General features: G+C 46.6%; 1 long non-coding RNA gene across 1 annotated transcript; it reads left to right on the top strand.

Annotated features, from left to right (window-relative positions):
• The first annotated feature begins 67 nt into the window (after window positions 1–67).
• On the top strand, window positions 68–3,906 carry LOC134175348 (uncharacterized). Its single transcript, XR_009968981.1, has 2 exons — window positions 68–363; window positions 3,734–3,906. It is a non-coding gene; the product is annotated as an uncharacterized LOC134175348 (long non-coding RNA).
• Window positions 3,907–5,836: the final 1,930 nt, after the last annotated feature.

Genomic DNA, 5,836 nt, shown 5'->3' on the forward strand with positions numbered 1-5,836 from the left:
GGGGCGTGGCCGGGCGTGAGGGGCGGGGCGGGGCGCGCGCGCCCTGAGGCGGTGCCGCCCCGTGCCCGCGGGTGCTCTGAGGGAGTTCGCGCCGTTCCCGGCTGCTCCTGAGGGAAAAGCGACCCGGATCCGCAAGGATCGGCAGCAAATCGCATCGGACCTCGGTGTCCCGCTTCGGAAACCACCCCTGCAGCTGCCTCCGAGCTGTTAGAATTGTCCTCCAGCTTCTGGGTTTAGGTAATCTCTAGGTTATCCATGTTTCCTGTCCTGCCTCAGAATCCCTGCAAAGACAGTATCTTCTGAACAGCAAGATCTCGCCATGTCTGAGGAAAACACAAGCGGGAATATCCCGCCAAAGTTCAGGTATGCAGGGCATCCATGCTCCAACATAGTTTGATATCCAAAGTCTGTAACGAGCTGTAGAGAACTCTTCCTATCCCCAGTTCCCGGTAAAATTTGTGTTATATCTGATGTCTTTTACAATGCCCTGTGAAATTCTTTAACCAGTTTGTTAATTTTGGCTTTAATTTGTTTTTAAGTAGGCTTTTTAAACCACTTACGATTTTGAAATAGTATAAACACGAAAGACCTAAAAGTGGAGGATGCTGCACAAATCTCACAGCTCATGGGAGAAAAAAGGATAAATCGGTGGTTCAGGAGATGAAAAAAGAGTGTAAACAGTGTAAGATGTGTAAAAATACCGTTATGGAGGATTCTATATATTTCCAACTCAATAAATTTACCCAGCTTCTCAGCTCAACAGCAAAACTTTCCTGACATGAACACAGTATAGAAACAATGAGTCCAGATGCTCAAAATCCACATGCTTGGTATTGCAGATTCATGTTCGTATTTTCAATTTTACATTGTGTTTAATTGAAACTCCTTTGAGATTCTCTTTTTGGAAAGCTTTAGGGCCTACAAACCTGTTAAAGGTAATTACATCTCTGTAAAGAGGAATTACCACAGGAGCTGCTAGAGGGCAGCCACACAGCGCGTTTCCAACGATGATTTATGCTTTTGGGGAGGAACAGGATGCTTTAGTCAGCTTTAGTGCCTCCCAAGCCAAGAGCTTCAATTAAAGCAAGTGGAAGGATTCTACTTGTTGGAGAATTGAGAGTTGATTAGGGCTTAAGAGTGACTGAAAAGAGCTAATGGCTCTTCCTGACCAAATACATTGAGTCTAAAAAATGTGACTTCCTCTCCTAACAGGCTAATGGAGGACAATAAGGATTTTATTTCAGCCCCACACATTGTGCAAAACATCAAATTCTGTGTGTATCAATGTCCAAGATTGACAGCACCTTCCCATAAGGCAGCACACCAAAGATTATTAACATCCCTATGGGAATATCTTTCCATCTCCAGTACTATGACATTACTAATTCCATTCTCTTAGTGTAGCCCTGCACATGGAATCCTCTGCTTTCTGCAGGGAGTGCCTTGAGAATCACTCACCCCCTAAATATTGCTCAGCCCCTACCAGGGAGGTGCTGGATGCTGAGCTCCACCTCATCTGGGCAGAAGCCGCTGACACAGGGTGAAAAGCACAGATTAAAAACAATTTGATTTTTTCTCCCATCGACATAATAAATAAATCTCTGAGGAATAAATAGCAAGGAGTCTGTAGAAAGTTACAAAATACGGTTGTACAACTGCTGTCAGTCACTGTCAGGGTCCTAACTTTAGAGTAGATGACAGAACCATTTTCAAGTTTTGCAAGACCTTATACCAGTGACTTTTACTAGAAAAATAGGTCAAAACGAGCCACTGAGAATGGTTGCCACAAGAGGGAGTCTTTAAACGGAAAATGATCTGTTTTGATGCAGTTACAGTCGGGTTCACTATCTTTAAATGCAGTTCCTTTAAGCACTTGCTATTTCCATTTCCTTAAATACTATTCTTGTAACACAAATACTGCAACATTTAAATAAAATAAAAATAATTTAAAAAAACCAAATTGTTAAAATATCACACAAAAATCCATTGGCTACTTCTCTCTCTGTGACCCGGCCTTGGCAGAGTTGGTCAGATGGTGTGACCTCCCCTGGTTTTAGCTGAGATGGACCAGAGGACAGGTAATCATCACCGCGACCTGTGGCACCCGATAGGACAACAGCCTGCAAAGGGTATGAGCACCTCATTTGGGAAATTTCTTCTTTTCCAGGGAGAATTCCAAGCAGTCCTGGCCCTTTCACTCTGCAGACACACACTGTGGCTGGCTCTCCGATGGGGTTTAGTCACCCTGCTCAGAACCGCTTCCCCAACGGAAGCACAACATGGTGTCTCCTCAGTGACACTAATGGGGCAGCGCTTCCCACCTCCAGTGGCCCCAGATCCATCTTCAGATGGATCCATCTTCTTTTTTACTCAACAATTCTGAAAATCACTTTAATCTGACATTTGGGTTGTGAAGAACATTTGAATCCTGAACAGAAATGAAAAGCAGTTTTGAAATATAATTACTGCTATTTCTTATCTGCAACAAAGAAACCCAGAAGCCATTACCCAACTATGAGTAAGAGTGGTGTCTTTAACCTGAAAATCTCAAACATATAAAACTGCATTAATTTGTATGGTAAAAGGCAAACAGCTTCACTTTAAAGGCCTTGCTTTTGAATTGATTTGTATGCTTTTATCAAATATCCCTATAAAGTCCACAGAAGATGTGAGCAAGACAGAAGACCAAGTAATAGCATCTGTATTTCTTCTCTGATTCTTTTATTCTTGTGAGTGCTTGAAAGCCTTCGGGAGTTTTGCAACAACAGTTATTGAGAAAAGGCTGAGTTCAGCCTATTCATTCTAAACATCTGGACAGAACCTAACAACAGTAATTAAAGCCCACTAAATTGGTAACAATACCAAATTACTAGAGATGGGATACTGTCTATCGTCCCACCCTTCCTTGTGGATTTCTGCTAGGTCAAATCAGCCTGCTCTTGAAAAGCCTTTTCTACGTGTCTCTTTCTGAAGTCTCTGGCAAGAACAGCAGCCAAATTTTCTGGTCACATGAGCTTTGCTCTTGGATTTACTTTTTTACCACAAACCCCAGGAAAAGTAAAGACTTGGAGTTAATACAGTTGATAGAAGGTTTGAGGAGTCTGTTCTTTTGGCATAAATTACATACAGTGATCTATAATATCTGCTTCCCTGTTTTAGAATGCATCCTTGTAAAATACTTTTTAAATAATGATAAAATTACATGTCAGCATTTGTGAAGAAAGTGGGATTGAAAGGTACAGAAAGTTACAGTCACTTCTTATTCAAAACACTTTCTTTTTACTGAGGACAACAGTAGAATGCTGGCTTTAACCTCCCAACTTGGGCAAGACACCTCCTTTAGCATCACTAAGCCCAAACGCCAAGGGACAATGAAGAATGAAGAAAGCACATTACAAGCTTTAGAAGCAGAATGCAACTAATATCTGCTTTATAGCTGTGCTAAGAGACACACTCAGTGAGTCCTTTGCAACAAGCGGCTTTGAAACACGCTAAACAACTAGGGTTTTTTTGCAAGACTTTTGCACTTCATATTCCTACTGGAAATCACAGCAGTAGTTGGCCTTCCACTGTTCTGTATGCATGAAAAACTGGGGAATGCTCTGTGTGGCTGACAAGGAAATGTCAAATAATGTGTCACTAGTTCCTTATCTGCAGCCACAACAGCTCCTGTGAAGTCACAGTGCAGGTTCTCAGTATCACCATTACTAACACAACTTTGCATATCCTACAGGAAATAGAACAGTGCAGCAGAAGCCTTATCACAACAGAAATGACCCCTGAAGTGCAGCTACAGAAAACAACCACTTACAGGAGGAAAATCTGTCACCCAGCAGCACCAGTGACCACGCTGTCAGAACCTGAACTTCCACATCAGAAGCACAGTCAGTAAAAAGGCAGCTAAAGAAGGTATGTTTGCTCAGGGTTGGTTTGTCCTCTTCCCCTGAACCCCAACTTCTTCTTATGGCCTTGTTCCAGTTCAGGCAGGCAAACACAGAAAGCAGAAGCATGGTATTTTTCAGGAACTGTTTTGAAATACACTCCTGTGAGAGCTGATCACGTAACACTGGATTGGTCTGAAGTGACTAATTGGTCTTTATTTCTGTTTTGAGTTGCTAAGTTCTTCTTTCATATCTCATCATTTCAGTTTGTGGTGTCTGTAGAAATGTCACTGTGGTCAATTGTGTTGGGTTTTTTTAGTTCCTTTATCTTTTTTTACTATCGTTTCTTTTAAGTCTTCGTCTCTGTCAAATAGGTCATCCCAAATGATGTTTTCACTGGCACATGTCAAAGCTTCAAATTAAAGTGATTAATAAGAAAATTTGTGCCAACTGTATTTGGGGTGTAAGAAGATGCAGATCACCCCGATTCTCTCTGTTAATTTTGCATTTCACTGATGGCAGGGAATGGGAGCACAAAATGGAAATGTGTGACACCAGGTGCTGGGGTCAGTGCTCAGCATGATTCCTCTTATCCTGACTGGAGATAAAGCTGAGCTGTATTGGCTTTATCTGGCTTATTTTGGAAATCATGTTTCAACTCTTACGTCTGGTTCAGTTCTTTATGTTAATCCTCAATGCTGTGTTCAAGCTTGTATGTGTCATTTAGTGAGCAGCTTATATCTTAGCACCAAGCAAAATACTGTTACAGCAGTAGAAGTGTCTGCGAAATAGTATTATCAGCCTTTTGAAGGCTGTTGTGGGGTTTTCCTGCGTGATATGACAACATGACCATACCTCTGATCTTGTCAGTGAGTCCTTCCCTGTGAGGGTGCTGAGGTGCTGACACCGGGTGCCCAGAGAAGCTGTGGCTGCCCCATCCCTGGCAGTGCTCAAGGCCAGGTTGGATGGGGCTTGGAGCAACCTGCTCTAGTGGAAGGTGTCCTTGTCCATGGCAGGGGGTTGGAACTGGAGGAGTTTTCAGGGCCCTTCCAACACAAACCATTCTGGTGGTCTATGAACTGGATTTCAGAGACAAGCCGCCATCATCCTACACCAGCCCTGCAAACAGGCATTGGCCTTGTGGGTGCTCACAGCCAAAATCACTCAGCCAGGGCTTTGGGTGGCCCTGTGGGGGCCGCTCATGAGGTGACAGCCATGGCCTCACAGCGCTTACTGTGCCTCCACCTCCCGCTTTGTCTCCCAGTTTTGAGAACCAGCACCACTGCCCCACTGGAGCGGGGGCAGCCACTGAGCCTCCCAGGGCACGGCAATGAAGGGATGCTTTGTCCGGCCGGCTCAACGCGCTCCTTGTTCCTCTGGGAACAGAGGGAGGCACGGGGCAGCCAGCCTGGAAGGAGATGAGGGGTACAGGAACCCCAGATTTGCCTGGCGGGATGTTTCCCCATCCGGGCAGCAGGATGGCGCCTTGTCACCTCCCGGCACTGTCTGAGCTGCCCACTGTGTGTGAGAAAGGGAAGGAAGGAACAACTCTCCCTCCATCCGCCCCGGCGCAGCGGGGAGGCCGCAGGAGCCGGGGGAGGCCGGGGTGACACGCGTACAACACAATGGTGGCCGGGGGCCTGGGCAGCTCACGGCCGGTACCGGGGCCGCTCCTCGCTTCGACCCGGGGCCGCTCCGGGCCGGTACCGGCAGTCGCGCCCCCTGGCGGCCCGCAGCAGGGCGGGGACGCGCCGTGGTCCGCCCCCGAGGCTGCCCGGCCCTGCCCTGACCCGCCCGGCCCCGCCCGGCCCGCCCCCGCTCCCGGCAGCTGCTTCTATCCCGCGAGCGCCGGCATCAGGTAGGGCCGGGTTGGAGAGAGGATCCCTTCGAGATCCTCCGGCTGCCGCGGTTGGGCTGAGGGAAGGCGGCGGGGGGAGGCGGGCGCGGTGCCCCGA

Source organism: Pezoporus occidentalis, unplaced genomic scaffold (genome assembly GCF_034315485.1).
Source record: "Pezoporus occidentalis ecotype Australia unplaced genomic scaffold, CSIRO_AGI_Poc_V1 ctg68, whole genome shotgun sequence".
Lineage (NCBI taxonomy): Eukaryota > Metazoa > Chordata > Aves > Psittaciformes > Psittacidae > Pezoporus > Pezoporus occidentalis.